The sequence below is a fragment of the Argiope bruennichi genome, chromosome 7 (genome assembly GCF_947563725.1).
Source record: "Argiope bruennichi chromosome 7, qqArgBrue1.1, whole genome shotgun sequence".
NCBI classification, from domain to species: domain Eukaryota; kingdom Metazoa; phylum Arthropoda; class Arachnida; order Araneae; family Araneidae; genus Argiope; species Argiope bruennichi.
In genome coordinates, this window is record NC_079157.1 from 14982702 (window position 1) to 14987701 (window position 5000).

The 5000-nt window shown below is 41.9% G+C and overlaps 1 protein-coding gene and 8 non-coding genes across 9 annotated transcripts in view; 8 read left to right on the forward strand and 1 right to left on the reverse strand.

The window, feature by feature from the left end:
* The window catches only part of LOC129976645 (retinaldehyde-binding protein 1-like), a 112094-nt gene that overhangs the window by 48987 nt on the left and 58107 nt on the right, over window positions 1–5000 (reverse strand). The gene's annotated exons all lie outside the window — the stretch shown is intronic.
* Window positions 216–287, forward strand: Trnac-gca (transfer RNA cysteine (anticodon GCA)). The gene has a single exon. It is a non-coding gene; the product is annotated as a tRNA-Cys (tRNA).
* Trnac-gca (transfer RNA cysteine (anticodon GCA)) lies at window positions 1042–1113 on the forward strand. Its single transcript has one exon. It is a non-coding gene; the product is annotated as a tRNA-Cys (tRNA).
* Trnac-gca (transfer RNA cysteine (anticodon GCA)) lies at window positions 1663–1734 on the forward strand. Its single transcript has one exon. It is a non-coding gene; the product is annotated as a tRNA-Cys (tRNA).
* Window positions 2489–2560, forward strand: Trnac-gca (transfer RNA cysteine (anticodon GCA)). The gene has a single exon. It is a non-coding gene; the product is annotated as a tRNA-Cys (tRNA).
* Window positions 2702–2773, forward strand: Trnac-gca (transfer RNA cysteine (anticodon GCA)). The gene has a single exon. It is a non-coding gene; the product is annotated as a tRNA-Cys (tRNA).
* Window positions 3528–3599, forward strand: Trnac-gca (transfer RNA cysteine (anticodon GCA)). Its single transcript has one exon. It is a non-coding gene; the product is annotated as a tRNA-Cys (tRNA).
* Trnac-gca (transfer RNA cysteine (anticodon GCA)) lies at window positions 3741–3812 on the forward strand. Its single transcript has one exon. It is a non-coding gene; the product is annotated as a tRNA-Cys (tRNA).
* Window positions 4362–4433, forward strand: Trnac-gca (transfer RNA cysteine (anticodon GCA)). The gene has a single exon. It is a non-coding gene; the product is annotated as a tRNA-Cys (tRNA).

Sequence of the window (5000 nt, forward strand, 5' to 3'; positions counted from 1 at the left end):
GAGCAGCGGAGTTATAGCTCAGTGGTAGAGCATTCGACTGCAGATCGAGAGGTCCTCGGTTCAAACCCGGGTGCTCTCTGATGTTATGTTTATCCAAGATCAAAATTTTTTTGAACAATTACGTTTCGATGAATAAGGAATCCAGAGAAAGCTTTTTGTTTCAGACAGATATTTCGCTTAATCTGGAAATATCATTCCAATTATGGCAGAGCAGCGGGGGTATAGCTCAGTGGTAGAGCATTCGACTGCAGATCGAGAGGTCCTCGGTTGAAACCCGGGTGCCCCCTGATGTTATGTTTATCCAAGATCAAAATTTTTTGAACAATTACGTTTCGATGAATAAGGAATTCAGAGAAAGCGTTTTGTATCAGACAGATATTTCGCTTAATCTGGAAATATCATTCCAATTGAGGCAGAGCAGCCAGGGTATAGCTCAGTGGTAGAGCATTCGACTGCAGATCGAGAGGTCCTCGGTTCAAACCCGGGTGCCCCCTGATTTTATGTTTATCCAAGATCAAAATTTTTTGAACAATTACGTTTCGATGAATAAGGAATCCAGAGAAAGCGTTTTGTTTCAGACAGATATCTCGCTTAATCTCGAAATATCATTCCAATTGAAGCAGAGCAGTGGGGGTATAGCACAGTGGTAGAGCATTCGACTGCAGATCGAGAGGTCCTCGGTTCAAACCTGGGTGCCCCCTTATGTTATGTTTACCCGAGATCAAAATTTTTTGAACAATTACGTTTGGATGAATAAGGAATCCAGAGAAAGCGTTTTGTTTCAGACAGATATTTCGCTTAATCTGGAAATATCATTCCAATTGAGGCAGAGCAGCGAGGGTATAGCTCAGTGGTAGAGCATTCGACTGCAGATCGAGATGTCCTCGGTTCAAACCCGGGTGCCCCCTGATTTTATGTTTATCCAAGATCAAAATTTTTTGAACAATTACGTTTCGAGGAATAAGGAATCCAGAGAAAGCGTTTTGTTTCACAGATATTTCGCTTAATCTGGAAATATCATTCCAATTCAGGCAGAGCAGCGGGGGTATAGCTCAGTGGTAGAGCATTCAACTGCAGATCGAGAGGTCCTCGGTTCAAACCCGGGTGCCCCCTGATGTTATGTTTATCCAAGATCAAAATTTTTTGAACAATTACGTTTCGATGAATAAGGAATCCAGAGAAAACGTTTTGATTCACAGATATTTCGCTTAATCTGGAAATATCATTCCAATTCACGCAGAGCAGCGGGGGTATAGCACAGTGGTAGAGCATTCAACTGCCGATCGAGAGGTCCACGGTTCAAACCCGAGTGCCCCCTGATGTTATATTTATACAAGATCAAAATTTTTTGAACAATTACGTTTCGATGAATAAGGAATCCAGAGAAAGCGTTTTGTTTCAGACAGATATCTCGCTTAATCTCGAAATATCATTCCAAATGAGGCAGAGCAGACAGGGTATAGCTCAGTGGTAGAGCATTCGACTGCAGATCGAGAAGTCCTCGGTTCAACCCCGGTTGCCCCCTGATGTTATGTTTATCCAAAATCAAAATTTTTTGAACAATTACGTTTCGATGAATAAGGAATCCAGAGAAAGCGTTTTGTTTCATAGACAGATATTTCGCTTAATCTGGAAATATCATTCCAATTGAGGCAGAGTAGCGGGGGTATAGCTCAGTGCTAGAGCATTCGACTGCAGATCGAGAGGTCCTCGGTTCAAACCCGGGTGCCCCCTGATGTTATGTTTATCCAAGATCAAAATTTTTTGAACAATTACGTTTCGATGAATAAGGAATCCAGAGAAAGCGGTTTGTTTCATAGACAGATATTTCGCTTAATCTGGAAACATCATTCCAATTGAGGCAGAGCAGCGGGGGTATAGCTCAGTGGTAGAGCATTCTACTGCAGATCGAGAGGTCCTCGGTTCAAACATGGTTGCCCTCTGATGTTATGTTTATCCAAGATCAAAATTTTTGGAACAATTACTTTTCGATGAATAAGGAATCCAGAGAAAGCGTTTTGTTTGACAGATATCTCGCTTAATCTCGAAATATCATTCCAATTGAAGCAGAGCAGTGGGGGTATAGCACAGTGGTAGAGCATTCGACTGCAGATCGAGAGGTCCTCGGTTCAAATCTGGGTGCCCCCTTATGTTATGTTTACCCGAGATCAAAATTTTTTGAACAATTACGTTTGGATGAATAAGGAATCCAGAGAAAGCGTTTTGTTTCAGACAGATATTTCGCTTAATCTGGAAATATCATTCCAATTGAGGCAGAGCAGCGGGCTTATAGCTCAGTGGTAGAGCATTCGACTGCAGATCGAGAGGTCCTCGGTTCAAACCCGGGTGCTCTCTGATGTTATGTTTATCCAAGATCAAAATGTTTTGAACAATTACGTTTCGTTGAATAAGGAATCCAGAGAAAGCGTTTTGTTTCACAGATATTTCGCTTAATCTGGAAATATCATTCCAATTCAGGCAGAGCAGCGGGGGTATAGCTCAGTGGTAGAGCATTCAACTGCAGATCGAGAGGTCCACGGTTCAAACCCGGGTGCCCCCTGATGTTATGTTTATCCAAAATCAAAATTTTTTGAACAATTACGTTTCGATGAATAAGGAATCCAGAGAAAGCAAGCGTTTTGTTTCATAGACAGATATCTCGCTTAATCTGGAAATATCATTCCAATTGAGGCAGAGCAGCGGGGGTATAGCTCTGTGGTAGAGCATTCGACTGCAGATCGAGAGGTCCTCGGTTCAAACCCGGGTGCCCCCTGATGTTATGTTTATCCAAGATCAAAATTTTTTGAACAATTACGTTTCGATGAATAAGGAATCCAGAGAAAGCGTTTTGATTCACAGATATTTCGCTTAATCTGGAAATATCATTCCAATTCACGCAGAGCAGCGGAGGTATAGCACAGTGGTAGAGCATTCAACTGCCGATCGAGAGGTCCTCGGTTCAAACCTGGGTGCCCCCTGATGTTATGTTTACCCGAGATCAAAATTTTTTGAACAATTACGTTTGGATGAATAAGGAATCCAGAGAAAGCGTTTTGTTTCAGACAGATATCTCGCTTAATCTCGAAATATCATTCCAATTGAAGCAGAGCAGCGGGGGTATAGCACAGTGGTAGAGCATTCGACTGCAGATCGAGAAGACCTCGGTTCAAACCTGGGTGCCCCCTTATGTTATGTATACCCGAGATCAAAATTTTTTGAACAATTACGTTTCGATGAATAAGGAATCCAGAGAAAGCGTTTTGTTTCAGACAGATATTTCGCTTAATCTGGAAATATCATTCCAATTGAGGCAGAGCAGCGGGCTTATAGCTCAGTGGTAGAGCATTCGACTGCAGATCGAGAGGTCCTCGGTTCAAACCCGGGTGCTCTCTGATGTTATGTTTATCCAAGATCAAAATGTTTTGAACAATTACGTTTCGTTGAATAAGGAATCCAGAGAAAGCGTTTTGTTTCAGACAGATATTTCGCTTAATCTAGAAATATCATTCCAATTGAGGCAGAGCAGCGGGGGTATAGCTCAGTGGTAGAGCATTCAACTGCAGATCGAGAGGTCCACGGTTCAAACCCGGGTGCCCCCTGATGTTATGTTTATCCAAAATCAAAATTTTTTGAACAATTACGTTTCGATGAATAAGGAATCCAGAGAAAGCAAGCGTTTTGTTTCATAGACAGATATCTCGCTTAATCTGGAAATATCATTCCAATTGAGGCAGAGCAGCGGGGGTATAGCTCTGTGGTAGAGCATTCGACTGCAGATCGAGAGGTCCTCGGTTCAAACCCGGGTGCCCCCTGATGTTATGTTTATCCAAGATCAAAATTTTTTGAACAATTACGTTTCGATGAATAAGGAATCCAGAGAAAGCGTTTTGATTCACAGATATTTCGCTTAATCTGGAAATATCATTCCAATTCACGCAGAGCAGCGGGGGTATAGCACAGTGGTAGAGCATTCAACTGCCGATCGAGAGGTCCACGGTTCAAACCCGAGTGCCCCCTGATGTTATATTTATCCAAGATCAAAATTTTTTGAACAATTACGTTTCGATGAATAAGGAATCCAGAGAAAGCGTTTTGTTTCAGACAGATATCTCGCTTAATCTCGAAATATCATTCCAAATGAGGCAGAGCAGACAGGGTATAGCTCAGTGGTAGAGCATTCGACTGCAGATCGAGAAGTCCTCGGTTCAACCCCGGTTGCCCCCTGATGTTATGTTTATCCAAAATCAAAATTTTTTGAACAATTACGTTTCGATGAATAAGGAATCCAGAGAAAGCGTTTTGTTTCATAGACAGATATTTCGCTTAATCTGGAAATATCATTCCAATTGAGGCAGAGTAGCGGGGGTATAGCTCAGTGCTAGAGCATTCGACTGCAGATCGAGAGGTCCTCGGTTCAAACCCGGGTGCCCCCTGATGTTATGTTTATCCAAGATCAAAATTTTTTGAACAATTACTTTTCGATGAATAAGGAATTCAGAGAAAGCGTTTTGTTTCATAGACAGATATTTCGCTTAATCTGGAAATATCATTCCAATTGAGGCAGAGCAGCGGGGGTATAGCTCAGTGGTAGAGCATTCTACTGCAGATCGAGAGGTCCTCGGTTCAAACATGGTTGCCCTCTGATGTTATGTTTATCCAAGATCAAAATTTTTGGAACAATTACTTTTCGATGAATAAGGAATTCAGAGAAAGCGTTTTGTTTCAGACAGATATTTCGCTTAATCTAGAAATATCATTCCAATTGAGGCAGAGCAGGGGGGGTATAACTCAATGGTAGAGCATTCGACTGCAGATCGAGACGTCCTCGGTTCAAACCCGGGTGCCCCCTGATGTTATGTTTATCCAAGATCAAAATTTTTTGAACAATTACGTTTCGATGAATAAGGAATCCAGAGAAAGCGTTTTGTTTCATAGACAGATATTTCGCTTAATCTGGAAATATCATTCCAATTGAGGCAGAGCAGCGGGGGTATAGCTCA